Genomic DNA, 18170 nt, shown 5'->3' with positions numbered 1-18170 from the left:
CTCCTCTTGTGTCTTTGGACACATATCCTTCGTTAGTTTAAAGTGACTAGCCAAAGGTGTAGAAAATGGTTTTGCATCTTTCACTGCAAACCTTTCTAGTACCTTCTTGATGTAATCCTCTTGAGATAGCTTTATTGTCTTCTTCGTTCTGTCCCTTGATATTTTCATATCAAGTATCCTCTTTGCAACACCTAAATCTTTCATTGAAAAATATTTAGACAGATCCTCTTTTAGGTCTTTGATGTCCTGCATGTTAGCACTTGCAATCAACATGTCATCAACATACAACATTAGGATGATGAATTTTCCATCTCCCAAATTCTTCGTATAGACGCAGTGATCCGAGTTGCATATTGTGAATCCATGATCCAACATCCATCAATCAAACTTCAAGTACCATTGTCTTGATGCTGGTTTTAAACCATACAAGCTCTTCTTTAATCTGCAAACCATTTTCTCCTTATCTTTTACTTTATACCCCTTTGGTTGAAGCATGTAGATTTCCTCCTCTAAGTCACCGTGAGGGAATGCCGTATTTACATCCATTTTCTCGAGATTTAGATCATGAGCAGCCACAAGTCTTAAGACAAGCCTAATTGAGTTCATTTTTACAACAGGAGAAAATATTTTATTGAAGTCAATACCTTTCTTTTGAGAAAACCCTTTTACCACAAGCCTAGACTTGTACCTTTTCTTCCCACCTTCTTCTTCCTTCACCTTGTACACCCATTTGTCTTGAAGTGCCCGCTTACCTTTACGCAACTCAACCAACTCCCATGTTTGGTTGCGATGTAGTGAGTCCATCTCCACTTGCATGCTCTTCGTCCATTCTTCTTTGGATTCATGTTGCATAGCTTCTTAGTATGATTCTAGCTCTCCAGAATCTGAGATCAAGAGATGGTTGAAGGAAGAAACAAACCTTATTGGAGGTCTACTTGCTCTTGTAGATCTTCAGGGAATAGGTTGAGGCTCCTCATTTGGTTGACGTTGTTGCACATTTTCACCGTTTGCAGTCCTTGAGTCTTCACCGTCCTCGCGCTCCATGTACTCATCACCTATTTCTTTTGTTTGTTTTCTTTCCAAGTAATCTTTGTACATATTTTGTTCGTTAAAAATTACATCCCTACTCCTTAAGATTTTACCATCTTTAGGATTCCATAGGCAATACCCAAAGTCACCTTCTCCATAGCCAATGAAAAAACACTTTTTGGACTTTGCATCTAGCTTTGATCTTAGGCTTCTATCTATGTGCATGAAAGCCTAACACCCAAACACTTTGAGAAATGCACAATTCACCGGTTTACCTGTCCATGCCTCTTCTGGAACTACCCCAACCAATGTCGTTGAGGGTGACTGATTGATTAAGCACACATATGTACTTACAGCTTTCGCTCAAAGCTCAAGCGGTAGGCCTGCATGTAGCCGCATGCTTCGTGCTCGCTCCATGATTGTCTTGTTCATACTTTCCGAAATCCCATTTTGTTGAGGTGTCCTTGGGGTTGTCCTTTGCCTCCGAATGCCACTGCTAGCACAAAAGCTTTCAAAAGCTTGGCTGTAATATTCGCCTCCATTGTCGGATCTGAGGCATTTAACCTTGATACCTGTTTCATTCTCCACAAAGGCTTTCCATCTTTGAAATATGGAAAATACATTGGACTTATTCTTCATGACATAAACCCATGTTTTTCTAGTCGCATCGTCTATGAATGTTACATAGTACAATGAGCCACCAAGTGATGGTGTACTTGCAGGACCCCAAACATCAGAATGAACCAACTCAAGTTTTTTATTTTTTCTTTCATTTCCTGATTTTTGAGATTTTACCCTCTTTTGTTTACCATAAACACAATCTTCACAGAACTCTTAGTCCACTTCTTTCAAACGTGGTACAAGCTTCTTTGTTTCAAGGATTTGCATTCCTTTGGCACTCATATGCCCAAGCCGGTAGTGCCACACCGCACTGTCAACTTCTGTAGTTGCTGCACAAGCTGAAGGTTGCGTGCTCATAGTACACAAGTAAAGTGTACCGATATTTTCTCCCTTGGCAACCACCAAAGATCCCTTTGAGATCTTCCATCGTTTGTTTCCGAATGCAATGTTGTGACCTTCATCGTCCAATTGTCCTGTAGAGATCAAATTTTTGCGAAGAGAAGGAACATGCCTAACATCTTTAAGCTTCCATTCATTTTCGTTAGCAGTTTTGACAGAAACTGTACCTTTGCTGACAATCTCACAAGCTTCATCATCTCCCAAGTATACATACCCAAAATTACCTTTGGTGTAGTCTTAAAAATGTTGCTTGTGTGGTGTCGCATGGAATGAAGCCCCGAAATCTACTATCCAGGAATTAGACACATTGTCTAATGAGAGAATTAGAGCATCTTGCTCTACTTTACCTGCCACATTGGCCTCCGATGTTGACTTGTTGTCTTGAGACTCAGTCTCCTTCCTCTTCTTGGACCAACAATCCTTCTTCACATGGCCCTTCTTGCCGTAGTTCCAACATTCAAGAACTGACTTTGTGCGTGACGTGCTCCGTCTTGAGCGATCACGACCCTTTTTGTCTTTTGAATCTCTCCTTAGGCCTTCCTCTTGTTTCCACTGACAATGCAACACTTGATGATTCTCCTGTGCTTATCCTTCGTATTTCCTCGCTTAGGAGAACACCCACAACATCATCAAACTTAAGAGTATTTGTACTAGAGATAGAATTACTTACAACCATCACAAGGCTGTCCCAACTATCCGGTAGAGATGATAGTATAAGGAGAGCTCGCACTTCGTCATCGAAATTGATTTTCACCGATCGAAGTTGACTTATGTTTGTGTTAAAGTCATTTAGGTGTTCTGCAACTGAACCATTCTCTGCCATCTTTAGATTGAACAAGCGCTTCATAAGAAATACCTTATTGGATGCCGATGGTTTCTTGTAGAAGTCGTCAAGTGACTTCATCAAGTCCTCCGTGGTCTTCATCTCCGAAACATTGAAGGCCACCGTTGACGCCAAGCTTAACCAGATTGTTCCCAATGCCTTTAGATCAAGGACAATCCATGCTTCATCTGCCATTGTTGCGGTCTTCTTTGCAAGACTGCCTAGTGACAAATAGAGATCCTTCTAGTAGAGATAGTCTTCTATCTGCATCTTCCAATGTTGGTAGTTTTTGCCGTTGAACTTCTAAATCTTGAGCTTCCCTTCCTCCGCCATAACTCCCACTCAATTCAAGGAATCCTTTCCTTGAGATAATTTAGCTACGAGCAAACCTTGCTCTGATACCAGTTGTTAGGAAATAAGACGTAGCTAAATAGATAATTGAGTAGATTACTTAATGGAGAGAGACAGATTTACATACACGAGATTGTAGAGTAGAGAGAGAGAGAGAGAGAGAGAGAGAGAGAGAGAGAGAGAGAGAGTACACACGATATACGTGGTTCACCCAATGTGGGCTACGTCCATGGGAAAGGAGCCACTCAATGGCTTTAGTACTTCAAAACAAGTAGTTTACAAAGGGATTATACCCTTAATGGAGCTCCCGCCTTGCTTCACTCTCACCACCTCACACTCACCTTGTTGCATCAACTTCACACTATGAAATGTGTGTAGAAATGGCCTCCTTTTATAGGCCAAAAGGGCTACCCTCTCTTATGAGAGGCAGCCATGTGTAGCCGCCCTTGTGTGAATAAGTCCAAATCGGACCCTTCAATCCGCCCATGTGTGGCCGCCCTTGAGAAGACAAATGCGCTTTTGAATTCGGCCACCGGCCATTGAATTCCGACCACCGGCCACCGGCCATTGACTACCGGCCCCACCGGCCAAACGATCGATTGTTTTCCGACCACTTTCCGGCTGCCGTCCGGCCATAATATTTTGGTCGTGAAAATTTTGGTTTCCGGCGAGTGATTTTCCTTCATGCACGATGGATTCTCCTCATAATGGGGGCCTTACAAATGTGCACTTTTACCACAAAAAATTACAAGGGTAAATCAGGCTCCATACTTAACATCTTTTTCATTGCTTCCCTCCTTGCCCTGTAGAGCTTTCACTGATGGGGGCATCATGGGAACTTTTTGTAGATTCCTCATCTAATTTATATACTCTTTTTGTTGCTCTAGTGGTCCGCAGAGAAGGTTGAGTTGAAATGATCCATGTGTTGTGATTTGGGGTTGGCAACAAGTTGTTGGCCATTCCAATAGAATGATATGCTATTCTTGTTAGTACTTCTAGAGTGCCTAGATATGCGATCTTTCCCTCTTTCTTTGCGCCCTTCAGTGCTGTAAGCACGTATTGGACATGATATATTGCTTGCCTGGTTGTCGACTTCAGTACTTGAGTGAAAGTAGTTTCAACTACATGGTTTGAAGTTGTGTACTATGGCGGTCTCTTTGAGAGGAAGTGAAAATATTGATGGTAGAGGCGAGCTGGATCCTCCACTTGAATTTGGATGAGATTAGAAAATGTGGTAGCAAAAATATCCTTGGTAAAAGTACCTGCTATCTTTCTATCCCTGGCCTGCATTGTCATTCCTTCTGTTATGGCAGCTTTAGTTCCTCGGCCACTATATCTTTAGTGATCACAACTTCAACCTTTTGCCCTTGTTGACCCGTGATGTGGGCCAATCCATCTTCTTTGATCATGGATAACAATTCATATGCTTTCTAGAAATCCACTTTGCATGTTTCCTGGTCGTAGAAATCTCAAAGCCCTAGCCTTTTGTTGGCTTCTTTTGTGTGTGGCTTTGCAGCTACATCATAAAACTCCTTAGGTAGCATTTGCAATTCTATCTGGTGTCCTTCTTCACTCTTGAATGTGCCAGTGAAGACCATGGTGTTGTTTTCTTCGAGCTACTCTTTAGAAAAGTAGATTGCATTTTCCGTTTTTACTTAGCTTGGATATAACTAGTATGGTGGTAGGTCTTGCAGCTTATCTTTTTGAGACAACCTTTTCCTTGCCTTCTCAGCTGCTTGTATTGCTCTTGTTAGGTGAATACAATGTCAAAGTTATAAAATTCTACGAATTCCGCTTTGAAATGCCCTGAGTCTAAATGGTTAGCAAATGATGTCCATTTTGATTCAAATCAATTTTGAAGCATGCATAAAAACATGTAGAGATCAAAATCATGCAGTCCAGGCAAAATTTGGAACAAAAGTAAATAATCATGATTATTTACAGCTAGGGATTTTTTCCAAGTTTTTGTATTTTGAGTGCACTGGGTGTCCTGGGGATTCACTCTATATACAAAACAGGACACCACCTGTGAGTGAACAAGTTTGATAAAACCCCTATATATGACTCATATTAGGGCATATGGCTCCTCTTTCTATGCTTATATGATAATCAATGTAGAAAACTATCCTACCCCTATCTTACATAAAAACATTAGTTCTCACATGATCTAACCGAGTAAAACTAGTCAAAGAGTGTGTAGCATAGTGGATGGCAACTTACGAAGGACCCTCTTATGTTGATAACTAGGTGTACCCTCAATGTGTCTTAGTTTGAATGTCAAAATATGTGCCCGTTCAACCTGCACTCTAGGCACTCGTCCAATTTTGAACCATCTAAATTACTCAAAAAACATGGTTATAAAGTTCTGTTTGGTTCTCCTTGTAAATTTGCATCTATACAAACTCTTTATAGCTTTCATCCCTCAACAAATGAACTATAATCACAAAACAAACAATTGATACAAAATAGTGTTAGTTCTTGCATGTATCTTTGTAGCTATCGACTCAGAAGTTCAAGGGCAGACTCGTTTGAAAATCCATGATTTTGAAACAAAAAGACTTCCTCTCATTTACTCCTTTTCTCACTCCCCTCTCCCTAAATATGATACCCCATCCATTATTTTTAAGCTTGGGAAAAACGTTATTGGGGGCCTGCCCCTACCTTATATGCTTATATAAGTGGTAAAAAACGGCCCTCCCTTGCACTTACATGGTGCGGTAAGTTTCCATGGTGAATCCCCCGAGACTGGGTGGAAATGGTGCCAGATTTAGGCTTTTAGACTCTAAAACAGTAGATATAAAGAGATTTTGAGTTTTTACATTCCAAACTTTCTCAAACTTGATTAGTGGGCTTGGGACATCATGTTCTTTGGTCCCATAAGGTCAAAGTTGCAAATTGCATCCATTTTGGTAATAAATAAACAATCACGATTATTAACTTTTTCATGAATTTGTGCATTTTTTGTTTTGTAACTTGGTTCTAGGCATGATATTAGCTAAAAGATTGGATTGAAAACACTTTGGTGCGTTTTTTTTGACTAATTCAGATTTTTTCTTAATCATTTTGGCTCATACTTGACATGTGGCATGTAGTAGACGTGTACAAGTGATAGGTGCAGAAGTGAAGAGATCAGTTTCAAGCCAAACAAGCACAAAAGTAAATAATCATGATTATTTACAGCAGTCACTTTTTTTGCAAGGATTGACAATTTGATGACCTAAACATCTTTAATATATCTAAAACAAGTCCTAAAATGAATTTGGTAGAGTTTGATCATGTTGGCATCACTCTGTACTCTTGTTGACTTTGAAATCATCGATTTTTGTGACTACTTGGCATGTAGAGTTGGTTAGTCACTTTTGAAGCTATGGACTTGTCAGCTACATAGTCCTGATACTACTCATCCAGTTTTGGCGCATTCAGAGTCAGTTTGACTTCATATGTCTAATTTGACGCTTTATAGTTTTTGAGCTGTATTTTGTTGTTAGAGAGCTTTCTTGGATTGTTTCCATGATACAATCTAGGTACATTGTGTATAAACCTCGTCTATAAGTTGCCCATGGAGTTAGAATCCAATTCTAGCATGTGGAAAAGACCTAGAGTATCTACTGTGGACCCCCTTGACCCTTGCCAAAAGGTCATCTGGTGATATGAAAGTGTTCTATTATATAGGGGCATGCTACAGCTAAAGTCTCATCCAATTCGGTTGAGTTGATAGACCGCTATGGTCAATTTTGTGTCATAGGTTTTCATGCACAATTGGGTTTCTAGGGTTTTTGCCTGAGCTTAGACTTGCTACTTGGCCATATAGAAATTTTCATTGATAGGTTTAGAACTTACCCCTCATGTCTTGTGTGAGACGGCGCTGTAAAAAGACAACTGTAGACTCTGGAAATTGCGTGCGAAGAAGTTAAAAAGCTCTCTCCTCCAAGAGTGACTAGTAGAAATGAGGTGATTTTGGGCTACCTTGGATATCTATACTCGGACTTCCCAAACTACTTTTGCCCAGATTTTCCTGTTAGTCCTATCGGGCCGTGAAATCTATGTTAGACTCCAAAATTTCTTCAATCGGATTCCATTACCTCATTCTGCAAGAATTTGCAAAAGTACGTCTTGGCGGCCTAATTTAGGCTTCCCTCTTCCATCTTTCAATTCGATTGAACATTTTTGTGCCTGTCCGTCTTGTTCTTCTAATTATTAGCGTATCTTCAATTTCTCCATCCGAGCTCCTTTGCTATTTATTATTATTTTTTGACTTATTTATTGAAAAAATCAAAGTAAAAAATTCACAATTAAGAAAATCCATTTAGAAACACTGCTTTATTGTCTTTTGGTAGATTTCTCTATTTTTAGGTTCCAATATCAAGAAAAGTGATGAAAATAAGCAAAAAGGCTATTTTTTGATAGTATATACAATATTTACACTCATCGGGGAGATGTTATCTGTTAAATTCCCTTGCTGATGATTTTTTTAAAGGGAATTATTAGGTAATTTTGCAAAAAATCACACGTTAACATCCAAACTTTTTCTTCCTCTTCAAACATTGCCCTTAATTACTTAGTTCCCTTCCACCCCTCCTAGATGGCGTACTCCGGGACGATTGTGTGCATGGGTTGAACAATCATGTCTATGCATAGCCTTGGTTAGCTCTACCATGCTTTGAAGATAAGTGCAATTCAAACCATTATACTCTCCAAGAGTGGGGTCTTGAGTAATTAACTCAAGGGTTTCTGTGGTTGAGGTTTTTTGTTGCTGTTTCCCAAAGACAAAATCTTGTAGCTTGTGTGCTCTTTGTTTTATTGTACTTTCAGGATGCTTTGTCATGTTGAATTCTTGAGTTTTTGGTATCAATGATTATGGTTGTTGAGCTTTAACTTGCCTCTGGTTTCTTGGTTTTTCATTGATGAGCTGTTGTGGTTGAGTATTTTGAGACTTAACTCTCAACTGCTTCATCGGTTTTAAAGTTTGCAAACAAGATAAGTTCTCCTTTTTCCTCCAAATCCATCTTGTGTTAGGTTCCATGCTCAAAGATTCTTTTGTTGTGTCTTTAACTTTGTAACCTTCTTCAGTACGGTAGATGATGTCTTGGGCCCCCAAATTTGAGACGGCTTGTCCTTGAGTTGTGCTTTTGGTACCCAGATATGCCTAACTCCATGCATGCTACTTGTAGCATTTCCTTATCTAGAGGATGAAGAAAACCGATTGCTTCGTGTTTTCTTTTTCTAGTACCCTCTTTTTCATTGCTCTTTTCTTGGTGCAATGGGAACGATGAGTTGTCCTTCTTTAGGTGATAGCTTGAGTTGATTGGTATCCCAATCTGGTACTGCCTTCTACGTCCGCATCCATGAGATTCCAAGAATCATTATTTCATTCATGTGTTCATCTGATCAGCATGCAAACTGATAAGAGCATGAACATCCATGTACTGTCACATTTAAGTTGACTACTCTCAATGACGGTGTTCGTTCTTGTTGCATCCTTTGATAGCTGATATTCTTGATGTCAAAGACTGATGCGTTGTTTTCTTGTACATGGAACAACTGACTGCATTTACTCAAGCTCCTGTATCAACCACTGCATTTGTGATTTTTCAGTTGTACTTTAATGCGAAGATCCATTCCATCTAACCATTCATCATCTATTGACATTGCATCCTTCTGTAATTCCCATAGTCGTTCATATAGTTCTAGAGTGTTGATGGGAATAGGTATTTGTCGATTTTTGAGAGAAACTTTCCTTTTGAGTACTCAAAGTCGAGATTCCTCTTAGGATTCATCAATATCCTACTGTCATTTCATCTTTCTCTGCTTTGATGCATGCATCTTCTCTAGAAATTCATTGGTTAGTGGCAAATTGTACTTCTTTAAATGACATCCACTAATCGAATTGGCCATTGGTTCACCATCTAGAGTGGACAACTTAATTGCTCCACTTGGGGATACATATTCAACGATAAATTGTCCGTTTTCCTTTTTCTTATACTTGGAAATGTGTTGCTTAAGGAGTAGACTAAAACTAAGTCCCATTTTTTGGAGATTTTTGTGACTAGATGGGAATGAAAAAATTGTTTTTGTTTCCACTTTTGTGCATAGATGTGAGCTACAGTTGTTAACCTTTGCTCATCAAGATTTTCTAAATCTTTGTGCCTCTCTGAGAGTTCATGTCCAGTCCACTCAAGATCCTTAGCTACCCTTAGTGTCGGCAATAAAAATTCTATTGGCAGTGGCATCAAGACCATAAACAAGGTTAAAGGGTGTGGCATTTAAAGTTGTCTTAAATGAGACTCTATAAGCCCATTGAGCGGCATGGAGACTCCTTTCCCAATCAGTCCGTCCTGAACTAGCCACTTTAGTCAATACCGAGCTAAGAATTTTATTTGTGTGCTCAGCTTGTCCATTTGCTTGTGGGTGATAGGGAGCCGATTTGTTATGGATGACCATAAATGCATTCAACAAATACTCAATTACCTCATTGAGGAAATGAGTTCCCCTGTCACTAACAATTTCTATTGGTAGTCCATATCTTGTGTACAGATTTTCCTATACGAATGCGGTTGTGGTGCTGGCATCATTCCTTTGGGTTGCCTTAGCCTCTGTCCACATGGTCAAAAAGTACGTAGTTACAATGATATATTGAGCTCGAGTTCTATAAGTCGGTGGTTGTATTGGCTCGAAAAAATCTATGCCCCCTTTTGCAAAAGCTCTAGTCCCCCATCATTGGTCTTAAAGACATGCTATCTACACGGGTTGGCATTTTTGCTCATTGACATGCATCACACCTTCAAACATATTCTTTGGAATCTACAAAAAGTGTTGGCCACCATATGCTTGCCATTAAGATTTCTCTAGTGGAGGTTTCTCTAGAAAAGTGACCTCTAGCTAATCCATCATATGCTTGTTCTATAATGGGAATATATTTGTCTTCATGTGCACAAAGATGAAAATGTTGATCCTTTTCTCCTTGATACAATTGGTTTCCAATAAGAGCATAGTCTCTTGCTTCAGTTTCAATTGCTCTTTGGTGGTATAAGTAAGTAACTAGATAGTTACTCCACTTAGGAACAAGTGATATTTGGAACAATGTCACATGAGTAAGTAACTAGATAGTTACTCCACTTAGGAACAAGTGATATCTGAAACAATGTCACAATGGCATTGAGGACATTTTTTTAACAAATAAGTGAACATCACTCCTCATCGTTGGCCAAAATACTCCAACTCTCAAGATCCGCTGCATAGTTTGGTCTTCCGTAAAGTGAAGTCCTACTATGGTAATATGTGCTTGACTTAGATATTGGGTTTTCTCCTCAAGATTAATACACAAAAGAAATATTCCATCTCAATTTCTTTTGTACAACCTTCTAGCTAGTAATTGATACATAGCCAATTTCTCAATTAATTCGGTTGTAATAGGAAGTGGTATTTGCAAATCCACTTGAGCTATGGTCATCAATGAAACCATATTTTTTGACCATTGGAGTACCATTTCCACAAAGAATAGATATGCATCTGGTACATCATCCTCTACCCCTTTTGGTGGTTCTCCTAACATAATCCTTGACAAATGATCTTCTCTTTGGTGAGTGGTATCCTTTTTTACAACCATGGTGAAATCAAATTCCAAAAGAATGATGAATCATCTCACTATTCTTCTTGTGTTGAATGGCTTGTTGACCAAGTACAATAAGTGGTGTTCCGCAAAGAACACAAACTTGTTGGTTAATAGGTAATGTCTATACGTTTTTACGGCATAGATCATTCTTAACCCTTCCCTTTCAGTGGTTGTATAGTTTTCTTTGCCACATTCAACTGTCTACTAGCATAAGAAATGGGAAAATAAATTTTTTTGTCTCTTGGTTGAGCTAGTATACACCCAATGGAAAAATTAGAAGCATCTACATGTATGTGGAAAATCTTATTCCAATCTGGGTCTTTCAATATTGGGACTGAAGTGAGATCTTGTTTAAGCTTCATGAAATATTCTTCACACTCATCAATCCATTCAAAGAGTGTAATCAAGCTGTATATGGGTTTTGAAATTATATCATACATGTATATGAATCGTCTGTAATATCCACAATGTCCCATGAAAGCTTGAGTCCCTTTGATTATTGTTGGTCTAAGCAATTCAACAATAACATGAAATTTATCCATATCAGTAGCTATGTCATTTTAGACAGTATATGTCCAAGAATTTTTCCTTGTCTGTCCATAAATGTGCACCTTTTAAGATTTAAGCAAATCCTATAAAGTCTATATTTTTTGAATACCTTTTTGAGGTGTTCAAAATGATCAGCCCTGATTGATGAATGTACACATAGAGCATCCATATATACTTCCAAGAAATTCCAAAGATATTCTTTGAAAGCATGGCTCATCAATATTTGAAAGGTGGTAGGAGCATTAGTTAACCCAAAAAGCATAATCCAATAGGCGAAAATACCCCATTCAGGTTCAAAGGCAGTTTTATGTTGATCTCTGGGGTCAGCCAAAAGTTGATTGTATCCCAAATATCCATCTAAACAGCTGTAAGCTTCTTTTATTGCAACTCGTTCTAAAACATGCTCACTGATTGGAAGAGGAAAGTTGTCTCTAATGGTAGTTGCATTCACTTTCTTGAGATTGACACACTCTCTTAATTTTCCATTTTTCTTGGGTACTACCACAATTGGAGACACCCAATCTGTGTGTTCGATTTCATAAATAAATTTGTCTTCCTTTATCTTTTCTATCTCTTCTTTGATCTTTCTGGAAAATGTTTCATCATAATTATATGGCCTTTGTCTACTTGGTTTTGCATCATCTCTCATAGGTATGGTATGTGGACATATTTCTGGATCAACACCTTTGAGTTCCTTATAAGACCAAGCAAAGATATCCCGGTATCCTTTCAGCAAGCTTAACAAAAGATCTTTTTCTTCTTCAGTCACGTCGTTTGCAATGTAGGCAGGTCTAGGCTCTTCTCCTCGCTTGGCCAATCTATCTTTTTTGCATTTTTTGGTCCTTCGTAGGACACACCCCGTTTTCTTAGTTCCTTGACAGGTTGTTCGACTATAATCTTTTGGTCTTGGAGAGTATATTTCTTGTAATGCGATGGAACACTCATTACATCTTTACCCTCTTCCTTAGTTGTTTCCATTTCAGTGGTATACATCTCCTTTAGATCTTTCTTCAACTCTTGATACTTCTTTTTTCATTCAACTTGTGTCATGGTTGAATCCTTGTCCTGGTATTTAGGTTTTGCTTGAGTTTCCTTTCTCGTTTTTCTCAATGTTTTTAATTTTTCTTCCTTTTCGTCTAAAGGATATCTACCCGTGATTTTGTCTTTGACACAATCATGTGCATCTATCTGCATCAAAAATTGTGTTCTACTAGAGATTGATGGCATGGATTTAGATTTCAAGTTTTTGGTGTCTCATTTTCTTCTATACCATTTCTATCTTCTTGGTTTCTGGTTTGGAAAGTCAAAAAACTATTCCTCCCCTCCTTTCATGAGTAGTTTAGCTCTCACATGTTCTTTTTCCGACCCCGAATCATCAAAGGTAGCAGAATGTTCTTCTAGATTGTCTGTTGTATCATAGTAGAGGTCTGAAAAGACTTGTTGAGCTTTCATTAAGTCCCCGGGTTCTTGAATTTTTCTTCAATGTTAAGGGTTGAAATCATTTGTATGGAAATTATGTCATAGCCGTCCCCATTGCAAAATTGACTAGGCATAGACATATTCAGACATACAGCCATTGTTGCCAAAATTTGAGTCCACTCAAATGCCTCGAAAAGGGTTCAGGTATATAGGCTTCATCTGTGAAATCCCTTTCTAAGATACATTCTTCTCGTTTTAAGCTGCCATTTTGTGACGCTCCACACATCCAAATAGGTGTGTCTCTGTTTAAACAAGATGGAAGCTTCATTTTAGCCAAAGAGATTGAGTCAAATTCATGTATGGGCGTTTTCATGACATCTCTATAAGTGTGATCTTTTAGATTAACCCTTGTTATTGATCCCACTTGCTTCAAGTACAGGTAATTGCTCCCCCAATCCTGAATGAGTTGTACTTGTTGCATGAAAGGTCTTCCCAAGATGATTTCATAATTGAGTTTTGTTCCAAAGTCTACTATTGCAAATGTAATCAATTGCACAGGAACTAACTATCACTTTTTCAAGCAATCCTAAGGGTCTTTTAATGTGTCCATCAACCAATTGCAATTTCATTTGAGTTTATCTAATGGCTAGTTTTTCCCATGATTCCATACTGCTTTCATGGCTATGGCTATGCCTACACCACTATCTAGTATTGACATGGTTTCTATATCATTATATCTCATTAGGAAAAATATGAACCCTCTAGGAGCCCTTTGGGATTAAGGTTAATTAGACGCCAGCCAATGAGAAGAGGGTGGTGGACACACTCTATGCCCTCAAAAATGTAGGGGGACAAAGTAGTCTTACACTTCTTAAATGGGCTCTTACCTAGTGAGAAGGTGGGGGGGGGGGGGGGGGTGAGCCATATGGAACCTCTAACTTCCCTCCTTTTTTATCCGGTTTTGAAAAAATCCCAAAAATTTGAAATTTTTCAAAAATTTCTAAACTCAAATTTCATCTTCTTAAAACATCCCTAAAACTATTTTATGGTCAAAAAAGCATTTTTTGACCTCAAAAAGTCAAAACGTGCACCCAAAAACCATAAAATTCAATTTTTTATAAAATTTTTTGAAAAATCTTTTTTTGCTATCCAGAGCTCCCCCAAAAGTAGTTCTTAGGCAAAAAGTGATTTTCTCTCTCTAGAATCCCTTTTCCAACCCCTCCTTAGTTACAACCATCACACTCATCCTCTACTCCAACACTCCCTCTCTACACCATCTCCATTGCTGCAGCAAGGAAGCTCCTCTCTCCTCCCCTACCACCTTCCATTGCCACACCAAGCAAAGGTTATTCACCTTCTCCTCCCATTGCCACACCAAGCAAGGGTTATCCACCTTCTCCTCCCATTGCCACAAGGGTTAACCACCTTCTCATATCACTTTATCCCACCTACATTGTAGCAACAAGCAAGGTCCTTCTCCTCCTCCTAGTTTTCTTTGCTCAACCATGGACAACTCTACTTCGCAAAGGCAGCCAAAGGATGAGGTCACAGCACTTGCATGCCACAACACTAGAGGTGTAGATGATGAGTGGGTGCCACAAGAGTTTAGCAAAGGTTCTTGGGTATACATGCAACCATCTACTATTGGCCCTCATCGTGTGCGGAATCGTGCAAACTTGGATCTTCATTGGAAAGGAAAGCTCCTTGGATTCAAGAACCGCAAAGACAAGGGGACCGTAGCCATTGTGCAACATGTTTTCTCAATGTCAACCATGCATTTACAACAACCACCTCGATTTCCAACACATTGTAAGTACATGTTTTGAGAATACAAAGCTAGGTGTGAAATCACAATGTAATGTTCTTATGGATTCATACTTAAGATTTGTCATGCATTTATAGTCATATTTCCATCCACGTTGGTGGAGGAGCAGCCACTACATAGTCTCTCCGGCACATTCAATGCTATACATGCGGATATTGGAGCAATAATATTCCCACATCTTTGCCCAACCAACCTGGTTCAAAGAAGGATTTTCTTCTATTCTCACTCCTATATTGTCCCTACTTCTACACAAGCGTTTGGAATGCTTGAACCCATCAAAGTAACTTCCTTATTAAGTATGGAGTGGCCGGTGCCAGATTTGTGGTCGGTAGCATCTTTCAAGAAAAAGATGATAATGGATGTCCAAAACTCTTTGAAATACTTTAAAGCTTCTAGGTCTGTGGGCGTGAGTTGGTGTTTTCCTATTCATTGTTTTGTGCACATTTTTAAAGAGTTTGGATTTGTGGAGACTACCACAATGCTTGTATGTAAAGATGCCCATTACGAGGAATTAGGAATGCTTTTAGAAGAGGACTGGGGTTTTGTGGAGGGTATGCACAACGGGGACCTGTACCGTTGTAAGGTTGGAGCTTCAGGTATTGGAATGCGCTATTTGAAATCCCGCACCTCCTTGTACATACGATTTCACTATGATCGTTGGATGTGCAAGCTTGGAGTGTGGACTCCCTTATACAGTGTAGAAGGAGCTATTGCAAGCTTTGACATTGCAGTGAAGATGCCCAACGATGCTTTGGAGGGAGTCCAAGTGAACAAGCATTGGACTCTCAGTAATGTTCGAGAACATTTGGTTATTATGGGTTTTGAGGCCCTTCAACAAGCACAATTTCGTTTACAAGGTCACAAGGTAAGAATCCTTCCACCAAATTTTCAATACATCATGGTTTGTCGATCATTACATGCTTATTGTAATGAATGTCCACAGATTGGGAAGAGAATGGAAGACAAATTGAAGGTCGAGGAGGACTGGGGTATGGATGGAACTATGCTATCGATCTTATAACTTTGTAACTCTTGCAATTTTCAAACTGATCCCCGCTGTAATCAACATGATTTGCTTCGGCAAATCATGCCTTTGAATATAAATTTTTGCATTGGGGTGAGAAATCATTTTTTGGTGAAAGTGCCTTTTTTTTTAATGTCTTAAAAAAAGGGTCCATTATAAAAGGGGGGCCACCTAACTCATTCACTATTTTCACTTTTGCAACTCTTGAGCTCCTCCACTCTCTATCTACACCCCAGGCTAGACATGGATGCTTCCACAGCCTCTGCATCTGCAGCCACATCCACCCCTTTGTCACGCTTCATCCTCTTCCTCGAGGACACCAAATACAAAGGGAAGTTGGACCTCCACACCTTTTTTACTCGTCTCCCTGACCTTGATGCCACAGTTTCCCTTCACATGGATGCATTTGCCGAGATTTTTGCGTTCATGGAGGAGCACATCATAAAATATTATGTATCTATCCCCCCACATGTAGGGATGTGGGTGCCTTGCGATCTTTTGCACTATATACACAAAGGTGATCGCCCATTCTCCAAGCGGTTGCAACGATTCCAAGAAATTGCAACCGATGCAGGCCATTACTTGGACGAGCAAGCCCCAGGGGTGTCAGCGCTCAAGAAGCGCAAGTTGGGGGTGGAGTACCTTTATCGGCTCGCAACATTTATCTTCTTGGTGAGCGAGGAACCTGATTTGGAGGAGCTTCACTTACAACACCTTCAAGTTGGGTCCTTTATCAAGGACACCAAGGAGCAGTAGGTTATCCCCATGAACCCTGTAGGCAGCGGAAGGAAAGCCACACCGGCTCGAGTACCCTAGGGGTCTTGAGGAAGTGGTTGAGAAATCCATAGTTGCGGCTGGACCTAGTGACACTCCAGTGCCACTACCACTAACGGATGTGGCTATCCCAGAGGTAAAAATCAGCCGCTTCTCCTCAGTGTTAGTGGATGGGGAGGAGTATGTGTTCCTACATGATTTGGAGAAAGCATTTAGCCTGCGCATGGATGAATGCTTGAGCGTGCTATGCAACAGCACCAAATGTCCCTTAGACAATACGCCAGAATATGCCCTAGAAAGCAAGCTCTTGCTAGATGGGGACTCTGTTGCTGACGCTATTGCAGTTGTATGTGCGGAGGTCCTTGTAGCAAAGCAGTTGCACATGGCTGATGAAGAATTCCAAGCCACGCAAGCCAAGGTTGAGGCTGCTAGGATGCCTATGCCATTATGCAACCTCCCATTTGATGATCCAAAGGTCGTATCTGTGGTGCATGGGAGCATTGACTTGGATGCAAAGAGCAACATGGAGGAGGACGACAAGGAGCAAGAGGTAAATTGTATCCTGAATTTCATGTTACTATTTTATCCTTCATTGTCTTTTTTCTCAACCTTCATCGGTTTATGAGAGGATATCGTGGAGGTTGATGATTTGGCTGCAAGGATAGGTGGCAAGCGGACGTGCTTTGGACCTCAAGCTTCCCTTGCGCATTACCTAGGACAACTCCCCCCTGGATATGTGGCCATTATCCATAATGAATTTACTCCCCAAGCCCATTTTATGACTTGGTCGTTAAAAGCTTTGAACAAGTTTTTGTGTTTGAGCACCATTGCTCAAACTGCGCATCAAGTGTTCCTAGTGCGTAGATCCCTTGTATGCATAGCGTTTGGCACTGGCTTTCGTGGTAAAGTGCTCGCCCAGATAGGGATACATGCTTCCATTGGCTCAACTGACCCAAAGGCCATAGCCTAGTCCCTCTTGACTGGGGAGTTGCCTTACGCGCAAAATAGGCGCCACGAAATGGTCAAAACAATTATGAACTCCTCAGATACATGATGTAAAATCACCGTTTTGGAAGTAATAAAAAATATTTGAAATTGTCTCTCTATCTTGCAAATTCTTTTGAATGTGATTTGTTAATCTTGAAAATTGTTTCAATTGGTGATATGAAAATTGTTTTGATTAGTGACTTTGTAATTTCAAGTTTTGTATGTAATTTCAGTCAATTTCAGTAAATTTAGGTATTTTATGTTCCCTAGGGGGTAGATAAGCCTACCAAGGGCCAAAAAAAGCCTGGCCACAAGGGCGCGCAAATGGCCCATCCATCAGTTTTGGATGGGCCATTTGCGCGCCCTTGTGGCCAGGCTTTATTTTGCCCCTTGTAGGCTTATCTACCCCCTAGGATACTTACAAAGCAAAAATTTATTGAAATGAATTGGTTTTGCATCATTAATTTAGATGCACCCTTTTTATGGAAATTCCAGCATATTTTCACACTCAAGGACACTAGAAAAGGTGAAATCAATTATGAAATGAAGTTTCCAGCACACTATCACCTGCTTTAGCTCTACCTAGTACACCCCTGCACCAAAAAGTCCAATTACATTGTACATTTGAAAAATCCAAATTAATGTTGCATAGACACTTGGTTTCACAATAGTTTTTTTTTTTTTAATCCTATAGGGAATTCAAATCTTGAAATGGCCAAAAAAGGGTGTCCACCCATGTAAAATAATGTTGCAAAAC

This window comes from Adiantum capillus-veneris, chromosome 17, assembly GCF_014529385.1.
Source record: "Adiantum capillus-veneris isolate H3 chromosome 17, ASM1452938v2, whole genome shotgun sequence".
In the NCBI taxonomy this organism is placed as follows: Eukaryota; Viridiplantae; Streptophyta; class Polypodiopsida; order Polypodiales; family Pteridaceae; genus Adiantum; species Adiantum capillus-veneris.
This window is presented reverse-complemented; position numbering follows the sequence as displayed.